The sequence below is a fragment of the Acyrthosiphon pisum genome, chromosome A2 (assembly GCF_005508785.2).
Source record: "Acyrthosiphon pisum isolate AL4f chromosome A2, pea_aphid_22Mar2018_4r6ur, whole genome shotgun sequence".
Lineage (NCBI taxonomy): Eukaryota > Metazoa > Arthropoda > Insecta > Hemiptera > Aphididae > Acyrthosiphon > Acyrthosiphon pisum.
The window spans coordinates 99,820,612-99,839,532 of NC_042495.1; the positions used below are offsets into that span (position 1 = coordinate 99,820,612).

The window sequence follows — 18,921 nt, forward strand, 5'->3', positions numbered from 1 at the left end:
AAAAAGTGACTCAGAACCGCCAAATTACTACTACTATTACTACCTTCGTGTTTGTCCGTTAATAATGTAACGTTTAAGGTTGTTGCACGCTATGAGACTTCCTATAATCTCTCAGAATTTTGTGTACCTCAGCGAACGTGATTACCTTAAAACTCACTGAATAGAATCGGACGATTAACTAAACCAGCAACCGTAAAATCCTTATAAAATTCCTATAAAATAAAAATAACACTGTAACATCAAAATATTTTGCGTAGGTAAATTCTTGAAGTGGTGTCACTTCCTTCGCACATGATAACATATCTTATCTACCTTGAAATAACTTGTACTCATCGTATTACCTGTCCACTGGTTGTAAATATATTCTGGAATAAAAAAAAAAAATTATAATATACTTATAAATACAGTATTGTAGTCACAATAATCATATTTATTTATTTATTTTTGACTTGAGTGGTTTTTAATCAGTATATACTGCTGTAATACATAGTGCCCTTTATATTATTATTCGTTCGATCGGAAGATTTTAGTTGTTCGTCCTTTTTCAGAATGAAAATAAAAACGGAGCGCGCAAGGAATATTAATATAATAGTTTTTAAGCGTGTTCAAGATTAGGAGATGTCCAGAAAAAAATAAAATTATACTCCATTTAAAATAGGCAAAAGCTTTTACGTCACCGGCGTGACTTCTTTGAAAAAAAAAATACAAACAAAACTAATCGTAGAACAGAAAATTCATACTGTACACATATAATATAATATACGAGTATGCTTAGTAATCCCCAAAACTGCTTTTATATACTCGCTGGAGGCTAATTGATCGTGATCACCAACTATAATCGCCACTATAAATATAATACGACGCAAAACGACCGTCAATCGTACACTGCACCCACAACCATGGTTGATCTAAATAGCTGTAACATAATAGTGGTATTAAATTACCATAATAGTGTAGCAATAACGATATAATCGGGTTCGATTATATGACGCGTCTCGCGGTGAACTTCCAATAGAGTTTAGAAGTAATTATATAATATAGTGATATAATACGCGCTTACTGAAGTATCCGACGAATTCACCGTTTGATGATATGTTAGAATTTTGACCTGGTCGTCAATCGTGTTGTTACATATTATACTGAATCTGCGCTGTTTATTCAACTATTTGCGGCCGCCAAGTTCTCGTGGATCGCCTGAATCATATTATTATTGCGAATATTTGTTGTATGCAACTCTACGAGATATGAATAGCAATTTACACAATTATTTATACAATTATTATAGAATTTTATCACCAGCAGCGTTCACCAGGTTCTGGTCCGCAATCAAGTAATTATCAAATCGGTATTTTATCATATTTTACATTAATTGTAGGTATTCAAAAATCTATTCTGTGTAATACTACCGTCGGTTTTAAAATAGTTGGTACGGGTTAGGTTAGGTACATAGTTACATGGTTAATAACGTTTTGAAATCTTAAAAAAAGTAAATATCACGTGATGAAAATTAAAAAAAATAAACATAGTATTGAGTATGCCATCCATTTATCATTATCGAAATACTTGTTTTCCTTTAATCTGATTATCAAACTTGAAAAATACTTAACGTCTATTCTATATTAGATTGCCGCTTGGTTATATAATTGGTGATATTATATAGATTATGTATTATTTATAAATGTTTTATCATGTACATTGTACAATAGTCGTTAGTTGCACAACATTTTAACTTGCATGCGTTTATCAGTGAGCATCGACTTATCGAGTGTTGTTCGTATAATATTATATGTATAATATACTCACATGACCAACCTCCCCTGCTCCATATTATAATATATTATCTACTTATCAATTAGGACGCCGATCACGAAAAGGAAACTCTGCTCGGTATCCCGTGCGTAATGATTCAATGTGTTTTTCAACATGCAGGTAGGTACATAACTGATAAAAAATACAACAGCGCGAGGTGTGAATAAAATAAGTGTTAAAAAAAAAAATAAAATACCATACCCATTATTTATATATAGTGCTGTCGTGTATAATATATTGGAATTAAAAAACGAATGGGGAATATAACGGTTAAACGCCATATGAAGGTATAATAATAATATATAATACTGCAGATGCTGCGCATGTGCCCGGGACACGTCACTCGGAGATAAAATATAGTAAAATGTAAAAATATACAATTAACAGTCGCGGACGCCGATCAAAAATCATGTTCCGGACCGGAAATTCGGTGGTGCGGAGGATACGGCCGAAAAATACATATTTTCGTCGGCAACATAATATAATAATATTAAAACGTGCTTGCCGGAGAACCGTATTTTTCTGCGTTAATCTCATATGAATAATTTATATGATCGCTGAAATGTCACGTTACAAGATTCGCGGGAATCGCTAAAACTTTACGACAAGAAATTCGGATAAGCTACAGCTGCGTATAACTTGTAATAATATTTCGAAATATGTTTGGGTTTAACATACGACTGAGCGGCAACTAATCGAATCGGTCAAAGTCAGCAAACGAACGGTAGACCAAAATCATAGCCTCGCAGATAGCTGCTATATACAATATATCATAATATAATATATAGGTACGAGTATTGTACAATGTTGGTTGAATTTTTTTTTGTCTTTACATTCTGTTCTTTGTTAAAAACAAAACTATCGTAATATATGATATTATATTTGATTGAGATTATTAAATATTAATTTTATTTAGTTGGTTACCACCCCTCAAAATTCAAATAATTCGTGAGAAGATATTATCAAATAAAACAATTTGAAATAGTCGAAAACAAAGCGTGAGACGTATATTTAAAAAAATATATTTTCAGCATATCACGAACGAAAATGTCTCGTTATTATTATTGTTGCGGTGAATTTTTTTTAAATATTGAATGGGTTTACTATTTTTATTACTATAGAATTATATCGGTAACGCTCATTGACGCGAAACATCACAATTCATCTTCTTTATTTTCCGACCGTAATGGATCGTTATCACTTTAGTGTTCATTATTATGGAAAAGAAAACATACAAAGACAAACGCAAAATATGTATTAAATAATAATATAATAACGAGAACGAAAACGAAAATGAAAGGAAAGATAATTTTTAATACGCCTTTATGGGTTCGGTAAACAAACATTTTAACATAATCGTTTCGCAGTTGTTCTCTGTAATTGAAATATCGCTGTGTCCATAAATAATTCATTTTTCCAACAAACATTTCGCGATTTCAATTCATAACATTTATATATCAAAACGATCCAGATGATTTCATTAAAAATGAATTTTTATGAAAAACTGAAACATATCTCTAACGATATCTCGGTCTTTTTCTTATCTTTGAATACGCGGTATTTACAAAATATTATTGAAAGTGGCGTAAAAAAGGCGATTTTCTTATAATAAAATGAGGATACAAATCGCGCGTACACCCATCGCGATTTGTTCAGTTAATAAATACTTAATATTTGCATTTCAAATACAACTTTTGAGAAACCTTGTATTACAGAATTTTATAGCGTGAGGTATTGTGATTGAAAATATTAAGAATTTTTAACGCAATATAATTAATAAATTTAATGACAAATAGTTGACAAACTTTAAAAGAAGTCGGCCAATGTATCTTTAAAAAACCACAAGAATTACATTTTATAGATTTTAGACCGATCTTACAACTTAAACAAAGTTTCAAAAACGTCAAACTGTTTTAAATTCTTATAAAATGCCCAGCTTGAAATTAGTCAAAATATTTTTAAGAATTCATTGTGTAGAGATGACAATGATACATCAAAAATTAAATGTTTCAAAGATTTTCTTTGCTTAATATTTTTCTAATTACAACAATACAATCAAGTCATTTGTGGAGAAATCGAGATTTTACGTATCAAAATTTGAACTTCAAACGAACATAATAAATGGATTAACGCTAAACTTGTTCTTTTTTGGATGTTTAGTAAAATACAACTCATGAAGAAACTTTACGTACATATTAAATGGCCTCCTAATATATTATTTAACCATATTACTAGGTAGTAGTCAACATAGTACAAGGTAGTAGTAGATATTATGTAATTTATTCAACATTCAGCACTCGAGGGTAAAAGAATTTCGAAAAAGGCATACATTTATGGCATGGATTATATCGTTTAAAATTGAAATGTCTTAATCAACATAACAAGGGCGCTCCGGATAATATATTATCGTATAAGTACGTATAACTACTTTGGCAACTGAATAATTTCTTTACCGTATCGAAAATGTATACTTTAAAAGTTAGTCGCGGTTGAATCTAAAATCTGGTCACACGAACGGCTGTCGAACGATTAAAATGAAACGCTGGCAGTGGATGTATCATTTATCACATAGTCTAACTACGCTAGAACGATTGGTTGTACTCCATTTATACATTATAAACATTATATGTTGTGTTCACAGGACAGTTTGTGCAGGTCACTAGATCCGGGGCTGGTATCGGACATCATGTTTTTCCTTCTCACAGGGCGGGTGCAAGTAACCTAGTGTTACTGTCGGTGGGGCACGGTGGGATTTTTGAAAAATATCAATGCGTGGGTGTTAAATGGAGAATCACGTGTATTCTAGTCCGACAAAGAAAAGTACGGCAGCGGGGATAGTATGCTCGGCACAAATTGAATGGACCCAGCCGTTTGCTGAAGGGATTTTCCGTTAAACTAAGACGTTCGTTACGTATACGTTTTTACACACACTACGAACGTGCATGTTGACCTTAAGTCTATGTGTGTGTGTTAGTGAAGAAATAGAGAGCGCTAACTAAGAAGAGGGACAACCCTGTCCCTAACGAAAATGTCCTGTACTGCGTCTGGCGCTTGAAATCCTATTGAATCGCACTCGGCCAACAAATTAAGAGCATGCAATTTTAATTCGGCCACCACCGCTGCTGTATCCGGTTCCTGGTTGAAAACACTTCCGCTATATAAGTGGGTGCGGATTAACCATACTAATGCTTCTGCAGCCCCCGATCCTTCCATTAGCTAACTATTTCATCAACCCTTTATCTTTCATCCATAAGATTCCTCTCTCTCTCGCTTTCTATATTTATTTGTATAATATACCCCTCGACATTTGACACACTAGTGCACTGTAATATAAGCGGTGTTTATGTGTGACTCATTAAGCGAGTGTGCTCGGTTTTCAGGCCACGTTTTTATTTTCTCTCGGTGTCCCATTAATATAAAAACGTCTCGACATACGTACAATTTGCTGCAGTATCTGCGGCGGGATCACGGACGCACGCAGAGATGTCGGCGATCGTAAATAAAGTTTTACTCCTGCGAAAACAAGAAAAACTGTTAGGGTGGACACAAAGTAGTAAACATTATAAAACTTGCACCATTTGTCTTACTGCATAACCGTAACAAAACTGTTAAGTTAAAAATTATTATCACAACAATATAGCTATATGCGAACCACTTTTGCAGCGTTGCTTATTGAGGCTCAAAACAATCTCCTCTTGTATCTAAAATAAAGAAATATTAAAAAATTAAATTAAAAATAAAGAATAACTACAAGTATGGTAAGTAAACTGATAACAAATAGTCATTAAAATATTGAAATAATAAAATATGCTTTTGGAATTCGACGGATTGTATTGTGGAGAGAAAGCGTCAATCGAAAACGGGGTTCAATATTTATCATATTTGTTCAAAATCCCGATGTTATTAAAATTTATTACAACAATATAGCCTGTAAATATTGCCACCGCATGATACTGGCCACCATTTAAAAATATAAAAAATGACTTGATTAAATACACAGCCGACAAACAATTTAATAATGGAGGAAAAGTTCGAAGCTTGAATATAAAAAAAATGTACAACAATAAAATAGTTGAATGGCTTATTGGGGAAAAAAAATCGTAATAAAGACAGTGATGGCTTGGCAAAACGCTGAAAATATAATCCACCTTTGCACATAACCACACGTTCAGAGAATGGTAGTAATATTATGATAAATGAGTTTAACAGAAAAAAAAAATCAAAAATAAATATTAAACCTGAAAAGTTACAGGTAATTTGGCGCTGTGTGTGGTGGTGACGTAATTAATAAAATTATACATAGTTGATAATAATATATAATGTATATATTTTATATATTATGAATGCGAAAAATATGAGTAGATGTACAAGCAAAACATATTATGAAATGCATTTATGCATTAGTGAGGTAAAGCGTTGAGGAGAAAGGGTCGAGGAAATTAGAAAATCCTGTATAACTCGTTGGGGAGACAAGGCAGATGTGATGATGACGATCATCGTGGTGACGATGATGAATGGTTGTAAACCCCATGCGCGTATAAGGTGTATACTGTTCTATTCTCGTACAAGTCATATTAACGTAATTCTGTTGGGTTTCATCTTGTTTTAATTTCAGCTAACCGTTTCGCATTGTTTGGATGTTTGCAATAGGCATTACAAAACCAAAATAATGAAAAATGTGAACGTTTGTAAGTCTTTAAATTCAATATAGTGTTTTCGAAAGATATACCTTCTAATTTCATTTTGATGTGATTAATTAATTATTAAATTATCTTTTAACTTCATACATTTACATAAATTCTGTGGAAATTTAAAAATATTTCAATATTAAAAAAAAAAAAAACAACTTAGGTACGCACAATCACAATATAATATTATTATCAAATTCAGAGTAATTTATTTAAGTAACTCTTTAGTAACATAATATATACACATAAATATTTTATCAACCACTTATTATATAACGATTTGAATGATTGATCCGCCTATTTATTCGTAATGCATTTCATAATCGTGATCATATTATATTATATTATAATAATAATATGTATAATAATATATGATGGATATTGACAGTTTTAGGCTCTATCACTATCGAAGCGTTCCATTAAAAATGCAATTTATGATATTTTTTTATGCCAGTTAATCCACTCCCGACATAACATAATACAATTTGTATACATATGATGCGACACCTAATGCTTTATTTAATTTTTTATTGTCCTGGTGCCAATGATACAAAAATACAATTATTATCTTAGTACGAAAAACGCATGGAAAATTTGAACATTTCGAATGACAAACACGTCAGGCAGGACTCGTGTACACTGTACAGTATAATCATGTCTACGGTATTCGTGCAGAATACCATATAACCCAGATCCGTAAATTGATTCTCAACCATACAAATATGCTGTCTAGTTGAACATTAGAGAAAAAACTAAAAAAATAGTTTTAAGCACAGTAAGATGTCTATACCGCTCGTCAGTATCGAAAAACAAAAACTTATAGTTCTATCATTTTTTTAAAAATAATTTTCAAATACCAGCATTTAAATACTTAAAATTGCAGATATAACTACAATTGCTCTTGGCAAGAGCGCCTCTTAGTAATAAAAGTACCACTGCATACTACTACCACTCACCATCATCACTTATACTACTTTTACTACTCAGTGGAAATAAACTTGAGGTAGAAATATTAGAGATTTTCTGCACCAAAAAATTATATTTTATTCTTTTATAAATAAATGATAAAATATTGTTATTTGTTTAAGCATAATAGTTATATAGTTCAATATGGATTTCATTCAAATACTTGCGGGTTAAAACTATAATATTTTAATAAATGCATATATTATAGGTGTTGGGGGCAAGGGCACGGGTTAGGTTAGGTTAGGTAAATCACAGGTCTCTGCACTCATTTTTTACATCCTTAAAAATTAGGTCATCTTGTGCTACCAACTATTACTATTATTGTTGGTACTGTCGCGTCAGCATGATTGCACACTTTTTACTTTTTTTAACTTATGAAAAACGCGCAAAAATATTGCACACTTTTCCATTTTTAACTGATAAAAAAGATTAATTTGGTACTTAAAGAAAGTGTGATCATAATATAAGGGTTATAACATTGGCAATTATTGAGAAAATTGGAAATTTAAAATTTATTTTTGATAAATTAAAAATATCTAATATTGGTACGCATTTAATAGAAAATTTAATAGAAAAAAAGACATAATCGTGTTACTTTCACTACTGTTTCTGCTTCACACGCCTGCGTTTTGTAAATCCCTAGGTATTTTATTCGTCACGATGTTTAAATAATAATGAAATAGTACGTATGTATATAAAACCTCTGGCACCCACTCATCTGCATTATCGTAAAACCGTGAACTAAATAAGATTACCCGACCTTATAGTTATCGTTGTCGTCGTCGTTGTCGTCTTCGTCGTGGTCATCGTCGTCTTCGTTGTCGCAGTCGCTGTGATTCCACTTCGCTTGTATACAAGAAACGAGCCGTTAAATATTTTAATAACGTATTGAACGGCAACGAAAATAAAAATGAAAGAGTAAACTACAGATTTGTTTCATATTTCAACACATCAAGGTTAGACTAGAAAATGTGACGTCATGCACGCACGTACTATACAATAATAAAATATATGACCAAGAGTTAATATTTTGTTAGATAGTTAAAATATAGGAACTTAAAATATCCCCTAGGAATTTCCTTTGGAAATACATAAATACTGTTGTATGTTTGATGGAATACATAATAATATATAATAAAATCTATAAGCACATATTTACATCGCCTGAAAAATGTTTACACTATTACGATACTATTACAGGTACACAAAGAATTATACAATATTTACCTGGTCACACTAATATTGTTAAGGATAATTGTTGAGGTTTTAATAAAATATTTTGACACAGTTTAAATGTTAGAAACAATGTTTTGGTACTCTACTGTGATGCGAAACTCTACTCCAATACATGTAAATATTATCCATTTATATTCATATAATACACTGTGTAAACTTCAACAGTAACTGATAACAAAGCTCAGATAGTTCGAAAAGCAAGTAAACTTCACTGATGAATGTAACATTGAAGCAATAATATTTTGTGTGGTGTGTTTCACCACAAACACAAATATACAATACTAATACAATAATATATCTTAAACGAAGTTGTAATAAATACATTTTTGATAGGTACAATTTATAATTATTTACACGCGATCAAGGTTTACCAGGTTTGCTAAAAATGCTCGATCACTTTCGACATGTTGTAGTATCTAATATAATACCAATACCCACAGTTATAATATTACATGATTATTTCGTACTATTTTATTTTGTTTTAATCAAAACGATACAAAATGCAATTGCAACTAACTGGTTATTTATTATCGACCATATATTATATTATTCACCTATATATATATATTTATATGATAACCCTGGGTGCAAAGTATTTGGATGGTCAGACAGAGTCAAGTCTCTGGATCCGGGATTTAGTAGTGATAAGTCTGAAACACTCGAAAACGACGACCAGCGAGCTTTTATCAGTGAGAAGGTGGAAAAGGACAAACGATGGTCACGGGAATCGATGTCTTTTGGGCCATCGTTCCCGGTAATCCCGTGAGATTTTACCCAGAGCACGAAGGGATTTAGGGGTCCGTCACCTGTTGAGAGCGGTGTTTGGGGTGTGGCACTGTTTCCTATATATATATACATTACATGTGACTTATACTGGCACTTATGTCATAGATTAGATCAAAATAGATCATAGATATATAAGCACTTTGCGAACTATGAGTCCCTGCACTAGTGTGAATGTAATATATTATAATTATGATTAATAACTTTATTTAATATTTGTAAGTTAGTTAATTTTGTTTCTGAATGTGTTTAAAAACGCTACATTAAAAAACACATAATATAATACGAAAATCGCTAACTAAAAAATAGTATACGTTATATTATAGTAATAGAATCTTGATATATATATTTTTATCTCATTTTTTTCCCTCAAGAAAACCGAATATTGCATAACATTGTAAATTTCAGGATTTAGGAGCGTTCTAAAATGCCAATACTCTAAGCTCCATTTTATATTGTGGTACGATATCGTAAAATCCATATAAATATGGTAAAATCAAATTATATTTTTAAGAATCAGATGTATTTATAATAATAATATTAATGATAAAACGGATTAAAAATTAAGATACACGCCTATCTTATTATTATTGTAAATAATAAATGACTACGCATTTTATGACACAGAACATCCTATTCATGTTTTTCATAAAATTGACATAATTTATTAATTTATAATAGGGCGTGTACAAATACACTGTAAACACTGCATGCATGCATCTTGATACAATCTTTCACGTTAACCATAAATATAAAATCACAAGTAAAGTCTCTCAAGAGTGATTACGGGACTGACCTGCATATTTAACGATACCTACCTAAGATAGGTAATAGTTATTAGCGTTTTTAGTTATCGTATAATATGTGCACCATTGACATTGACAATATTATACGACGCCCTTTTTATACAATAATTTTTATGACTAGAAGTGAATAGAAACAATTTTTTGCGAGAAATTATGAAAACATAATATGATATATTACATTATAGTTAATAATTATGTATTAATAATCACCGAAATTAATCATTTAAACTAATAATAGTGTAGGTAGACGTTGTGATTGAAAATTTCAAACGCTCCGGCAGGTTATAATAATATATTATAATATCGTACCTTGAGTGTAACGATTTCCATAACAGGTAGTTAAGTTAGTTTCTTTCAAACAAACATCTGAAGTAGACTTGCTTCGAAAAAATGTATATAATTCAAAAAATATTGGTTATTTTGGACTGTACAAATATGTGAAAATTCTTTGGAAACAATATATATGTATGTAACAACCAACGAATCGTAAAAAATCGATTGTAGAGGTCTGCAGAAATACACTGTTGCGAATGTTGGGGCTTTCGCAAACCTTAGAGAACATAATATACTGACTTAAAATATAATATTCGGCCGACCGTTGCGACAACTTTCATTCATACACCTCATGTTGCGACAAATTCGTACAGAAAATAGCCTCGTCGTATGTATATATCGTGAGTGGTAGGCTTAGGGCAATACGCTATTTCGCGACAGCGGGACGAATAACCGCGATCGAACTACACGTCGCATCGACTGAATTCGATTTGAGGTAGACTCTTGCGGAAATTATTGTTTTCACTTCCGACATTTGTTTCACGGACGACGTGACGGCCACCTTGTAATAATTTCTCGTGCCGCAGAACAACGCAAACGGTTTTGCTAATAAATCACTGCGGGAATGCCGAGACAAGTCCTTAGTCTATGTAGGTACTATATTATATACTTTATATTACGTTATTACATACCTAACACAACTCGCTGGAAGCATTAGAAGTGTCGGGAAAATGATTGAAACAAAAATCAAAAACTATATCATAGAAAATACATTTTCTGAAAACACCCTCTACAGATCGTGGGGTACACAGTCGATTGAAATGGTTTTGTATACAATATATTATTATTTATTGTTCTACTGTTAATAATTTATAAAATATAAAATAATATATTATCATAGACAGATGATAATTTGTCTACGTGTAGGTTCCTATAATAGCAGGTGCAAGTAGGTATAATGTTCTTTTTTCGTTAAATACAATTTATTAATATATAAAAAAAGAAAGATCGTGTGTCAGAGAAAACCGTTCGAAAATTGTTCCACTCTCGTACGCCATATAATAATAATTGCACTGTCGGAGCACGTGCGTTTTACTGCGAAATATATGACGTCACATTATATCATATTATATTTATATTGAAAATCGAGATGGAAAAAAATAATAAAAAAACAAAACTGGAAAAACCGAAACGATTCCGGAAAACCCATAAAATTGACCAGGGAAGGAAAAAAACTTTCCGTACAAATACGTCTACCGCAATTCGGCCGCGTCGGATGATCTGATCGTACGTCGAATTATTGCCACGTCGTATAATGCCCGTGTGGCTGACGACTTTCGGGACAGGCGGTGCGAACGATAGGTACCTTAGCTAGCAGATAGTGCTATTCCCCTCGGCGTCGTTTGGGATACATCTAAAATGTTTTCATCCATTCGAGCGGGCACTTTTCGAAAAAATTCACTCGTGCGATGAGAAGTGCGAACACTGATGCTGCAATAAGTAGACGGCGTTTATTATATGATGCTTTCACGAGTATAATATAACTGCAACGCCATATAGTTGCAGTTGTAGTAGGTAGGTAATAATAATAATATGTTATGTACCTACTCGGCTATACTCGCCTCAATATCATACTTACAACTGCGATATCACAAGGCTGCAATTTCAAACGCGTTTATCGATCCGCCGCCAGAGTGTCGCGTGTAATGTCTCCTTACCGGCTGACGCAAAGTTTTTTAACGAGGCCTCGGAGACGGGTCTCAACGCAGTACCTTAGCTGCCCAGCCTCTGAATAATAATATGCGCAGTCCCAAATAAAATATTATGATATTTCGACTTTGCGTAATAAACGATATTAATATTTTGTATTTATTCTTAAACAAATACTTAAATTAACTCGTTTTAATTCTAACCAAATTTCTATTTACTAGACCAGCCCCTTCAATTCGACCAGCACTTACCTCCTTCTCGTCCCTGACAGCCTATTTAGACACTCGACCAATACTTTTCCTCCTGACAGTTTCCTGTTTGTATCATCAAATTACTTCTTTAAATATCACTACCTACCTTGTCGGCACCTCTATGTGGCCACACACGCTAGTCCCTCCGTAAGACACGTAACAAACTATTATAGTCGTATTATATGCTGTGATAATGAAAATGATTCTTGGTCCTTAGCTGAATCGATTTTATTACTCTCTCTCGTGAAACCATGACGAGGATATCGTTCTAAAATCGATAAAGTTAATTGCGGAGACCATGTCCCCCTTCCCCTCTCTTGAAGATCAGGACAACAATGTCAATGACGGCGACTCACAAGCGATGTCGAGAAAACACATTTCCTGTCATAAAATTAACAATTTTAGGGCAATAGAATTTTAATTAAATAGACAACACCAAAAAATATTTCAGTATATCTAAATAAAAACATTTTGTGTTAAATTATGTATAATGTAGGTATATGCATGTATTTAACTTACACAAATGTATATAATGCATACAAAACATATGCACAGTAATATGAATAGGTACATTAACATGTCATTATTAAGCAGTTATCGATACCCTTTAATTAATTAACGTACGATATAATATTATAGAGTAATATTAAGTTATTTTATCAATCAACGTGTGTTTACAAACGATTGGTATTTTTATAATAGTATCCATTAATTAATATTATAACTGATGTATGATAATAATATCGTTTTACCTGTGCAATATGGGTACTAAGAAGATAATATTATAACATTGTATATGGGTAGGGTATTTATTATTGAAAGTTATAGGTTGAGTGATAAAACATAATATCTGTGGGAAATATTATATTCTCGGATGCCCTTAAAATAAATTATATTTTCTACAGTATGAATTATAACTATTTTATGAGATTAAAGTGGTAACGTCGTGGTAATTTCCTGTCTGAGTCGTCATTTATCAATGTCTAGCACTGTTGAGGTTGTTCAGTCATCGGATAGTTTCGTGCCAGATACTACGTGAAGTTCTTGAAAAGAATTTGATTTTGTATTCTGTAATATTCAGTTTGTAATAACTGAACCTTATCATTAAATATACCAGCTGTTGATGAAGTTGTAAAAAAATATCAATATTTGTCGATATTTTTTATCGGTATTATATTATGTTGAATTATACATATTACACAGGTTTTAATTTTTATGTGTGTATAAGTGATAACACAATTTTCGTGACGTCACTAGCCGCGCGCTTATATTCAATACACAAGGCGGTGATGTAAGTGTACGTGTGTATAATTATAACCGTGGTAAACATGGTCTCGAGGATAAGGGATTGATCTATATGGTCCTCAGGGAAATCGTCTCCTTATAAGAACAACGCGGACGGCGGCGCACCGTCAAACAATTTGTCACTGCCGCCATCGCAGAGTTTTATCCTTATCAATTTTTATAAACGTCGCGGAAAAACCATTTACGCGCGGGAACGAAGAGGCGATCAGGCGCAGGTGAGGCCGCCCGTAGCGATACTATTTTTTATCTGTGTATGTACATAAATTATTATTTATTGTAACATTATAATAAATGAGTAATGGATCTTGGACCGACATTTCACGATCGAATTGATATTTTACACTGCTGTATTTTCCTAACTCTCTCTTCAGTAGTCTGTTTAAATATATAATATATTTATGAATCTTTTAATCCAATTACACTGTTGTTTGAAGAATCGTTAGTAATCTCCTTCAAATGGAAAAAAAAAAATCTTCGTATTACAATCAATGTCGACTTGGCTAATTTCGATTTCCTTCTACCTTGTCCCATTGACAACAATACTAATTATTTTATTTGAACGAGTTTTCGCGTTTTATTATATAGCTGGCAACCGTTTCAGTTAATGAATGAAGTAATATTAAGCACAAAAGTATAGGGATGTGGGGAGAAGCAGGCTTATAAAGGATAAGTCCTCTAAAATAATAACTTAGCCCAACCCCACCATCAAAAAATAAATAAATAAATTACATTTTTGCGTTGGACAAGTAATCGATAAAATAATTTTTTTTATTCCTTGTAAAATTGGAACGATTTATTATTATTATTCAACTCATTATATTTAATTTGATTCTATTCTGGTGTATTTTTGCAATCGATATTTTACTTTTTGCCGACCTGTATCGTCGGATAATGATGACGTGAACAAATCAAATAAACTTTTGCATGCATTTAATAATAATTTTTTATTTATTTATTAATTTTAAGCATCGGAAATTATAGCCATTAGATTTTCTTAGGGGGTTACGATTGGTTGAGGAACACATGTGTGTAGGGTGAGAATTCGTCACTAAAGACCCGGGTGGTCACCCATCGATGGCGACGTCGACCGATCCTTGACCCCAGAACACGTTAGTGACTGAGGTTAACCATCAAGCCACACCAGGCCCCAATAATATATTAATATTATGTATATATATATTAATATTTGCCCACATATTATGTGGCAAATATTTATATGATTACATTATACATTTAATGTATAAATATCTTGAAATTAGTCTAAAATCTAAATAGTAGCAAATTATTTAGTGTAGGTATATAGAAAAATATATTAGAAGTAATAGTGAACATTTTCAACTCAAACTTCAGAATAATATTTTTTGAACTAAAACAAATCAACTCAAATATACGTACAGTTTGAAAAATATTTTTATTTTATGTTTATCAATCTTATCAAAATTCGATTCTGCTTAACAACTTCACACTAATTACAGTCAACGGTGTCCGTTTAAAACGTTTCCCTATATCAATTGAAGTAGAAAAAAAATGGAATTAATTCTACTGAGGCGTTATTTCACGTGCTATCTGGTGTAATAATAATATTATGACTATACGAGTAATAAATAATATTATATCCCTTTATAGGTACATCGTATATAATATTATATAATACTATAAACGTTTCATTCAATTCCCGATCATTTTTCATTTTTTTTTTAAATAACTAAATCTTTAGTGTCATGGCCGTTTAACAACATCGTTTGGTTTATAAAGCATAACATCTGAAATTCAATTAAATTTTTGATATCAGCACTTTACATTATGGATTTTCTCGGAGTATAATATATGTATTACGGAATCCAAGTGCAAACAACGTTAAATTGGTTTTAACGTAATTTTTATAATAAAATAAGATATTCACCGTAAGTCAATATAAAAGTTTCGTGTATATAGCTTAATTATTATTGAGTCCCTCCGACCGAATACTCTGGTATTATTTGTCTTTGTGTGTTTTGTTTATTTTCACGTAGAACCAAACTCTCTCTCACACACACACACCACACAGACACAGACACAGACACACACACACACACACAGACAGACACACACACAGACACAGACACACAGACACAGACACACACACACACACACACACACACACACACACACACACACACACACACACACACACACACACACACACACACACACACACACACACACACACACACACACACAGGAGGTACGTGTACATGATATATCATATTATGGCTATCAAAGTGCAGAGTTCCACAGTACACTATTTGTAGATTAGATAAGTTCATGATACATTTCCTCCCTTTGATTCTTCAATCGACTAGTGTTAAACTACACGACCGCTTGGTATTTGCGCACTGATAGAAATCAATCGCGGAGTATATATTGCGTCCATACAGCGTAGAATATATATATTATATTATATTATATTATAACAGTTATATTGGAATTCTTTTGAGCTCCGGCCATGCGTATATCGCTGTTCATGAACGTCTTCATGTTTCGGAAACACCAAAGTTCACCAAACTATTAAATTAAAAAAATATAAAGGGGACAAAAAATAAATATCCGTCTGAAATCGTTACTCGACCATGACTGACTGCCGAACATCTCAAAGAATGTCCGTCGAATCGTCTTCAGGCAATATAAAACTGATATTCACAGGTCGATTCTCGAGGAAATTTGTTGGGCGATTCAGGCGACGATACGATAATATTATATTAATTGCAGTGGTCAAATAAGGCTGTAGGTCGCGCGTCAATATTGTCTGGCGGTCGACGGACGCGCGAAAATATTAACTACCATAATTATCTTTTTTTCTTCTCCTAAGAATGTCATGAACTCGGTGGTACATAAAATATTTAATATACTATTAATTTACCAGAAGACGTTCTTGCAATCATAATAATAATTAAAATAAAAATATTACAGTAATAAGTTTAACCGTCTAAGACGTTTACTCGTAATTTCTTTTTCCGCGACGCGGTGAAATAATGTGAACAACGGTTGGTGTACGAGACGCTGTTCCTATTTATATATCCCTTATTATATATATATATATATATATATATATGTTATGTATATGGCAGGTCTTATATACGAGGAGATCGGTGGTAGACGTCAAAAGAGTACCGTCGGGACACAAAAGAGACGAAGTTAAAGGAATTAAAAACACAAGTTCCGTGCCCATACGTACTGACTGTTAGTTTCGCGAAGCTCTTTGCCTTATTGCATTCCCACGTGCACCAGTATAGTTTTACCACCTCCCCGCTGCCACCACCACCACCGTATGACTTTTCAACACTGGTGGGAAAAAATCCGTTGACAATCACGACACTTATTGTTTTACAGCACTCCTATCGTCTGCAGCGTTGAAAATATCTATTCTTCCGGCGAGGTGTAATAATATTATTATTGTGTTAATACTATAATTTCGTTCTCAGCTCGTGCTTACTAGGCCCAAAATTGGTTTTATGAAAGTCTACGAATGGACATATACAGACAATATCGAAAGGTTCGGATCATACAATAAATCGATTAATAAAATATTATATAATATTGTATTTAGAAAATAAACGATTAAGGTATTCGTATTATCGAAAAAAATAAACAAACATAAAATACGGTGATATACATTGGTGTGGGTATATATCGTTCTGTGTACCTACTAACATAACCGGACTGTCACGTCCACTTACCCACCTCTTTTTATTTTTAGATTCTGAGTGGAACGATGAATGTATTGATTTTACAATGATGTGTGTTTTTTTTTTTTTTTTTATTTATTTTTTTTTTTTTGTGTCTGTCATCACCTTTTAGGACAGAAAAAGTACTTCGATTTTCAACTTCAGTATCTTGTTCGATCAGAAAGTGAATATCGTTGGTGCACTGGGGTGGTCAAAATTTAAATTTCCCAGTAGTTTTCAAGAGCGCCGTGATAAACAAAAGAAAAATTAAGGAAAAACGGGAAATTTTACGCAAAATCTGTTTTCGAGAAAATTGATTTTGGTTTTTGGTGTAACTTTAAAACGAATGACTGTAGATACATGCAATTTTCACTGGTTGTTTATATTTCCATTTTCTATACATGATAAAATTTTCAAAATATTTTGACTCTTTTTGAGCTGTTTACGGACAATTTCAGTTTCCAATTTATTTAGTTTTTTTTTCTATGAATGTCAATAAAACTTTATTTGTTGAGTAAAAATACTAGAAAATATAAAACAAGGCTCCTACTATATTAATGTTCACGTCTCATTTATATATCTGAACCATCAGATACATTATGTATCAGACAACGTATTGGTCAATTGATATGTAATACATTAGCTGCAAACTAAATACTATGCAGCATTGGCATGATAATTCTATGTGTTTTTATATGTTTTTATTGAAATAACGACATTTAGTATGAAAATAGTTTATATTTGAAGAAATGCATAATGGATACAAAAAAACCCATATTTATATCAGTTTTGTAGACTGTTTAAATTATACATTTTTGTGATATTTTTAATAATTACTTATCGTCGCATTAAGATATTTTTCTCAAGATCTGTATAGTATCCATATTATTGCTGACTCAACCAGTCAATTAAATTTATTATCAAATCGTCTCTGATTACTTCTGATGCGGTTTTACAAATACGAAGTGTCCCATAAATATATGCTCTTCTTCGAGAAAAATCCTCATGGTCTTCAATAGATATATATTTATACAGTTCAAAAGTCCATTGGCTTCTACTGTTACGCTATCACACCATAAACCGATTGTCAATAATTTCTTACCCATAACTGATATCTGTCGTGAGTCCACTGTCGAAAAAGTATCCCCAATAAAATTTGAAGAAGCCACTCTTTTACGTTTGCAATACGAAATCACATTACTTTCCCAAAACGCTGGTGTCATCAAATCTTCTATCTTAACTGGATTTTGAACTCTATAAAATATCTAATGATAAGTTCAAACTTATGATAAACAATATTATTAAAATATATTATGTGTTACGTAATATATAATTTTAGCAATGAACCCTGAGCAAATCGCACAGTTATTTTTTGTTCAAATACTTTTCC

General features: G+C 32.2%; 2 protein-coding genes across 2 annotated transcripts in view; both read left to right on the forward strand.

Annotated features, from left to right (window-relative positions):
* The window catches only part of LOC100166947 (cAMP-specific 3',5'-cyclic phosphodiesterase), a 519,645-nt gene that overhangs the window by 166,888 nt on the left and 333,836 nt on the right, over positions 1-18,921 (forward strand). The window lies entirely within an intron of this gene.
* Positions 1-18,921, forward strand: part of LOC100574952 (cAMP-specific 3',5'-cyclic phosphodiesterase-like) — a 128,826-nt gene that overhangs the window by 37,857 nt on the left and 72,048 nt on the right. The gene's annotated exons all lie outside the window — the stretch shown is intronic.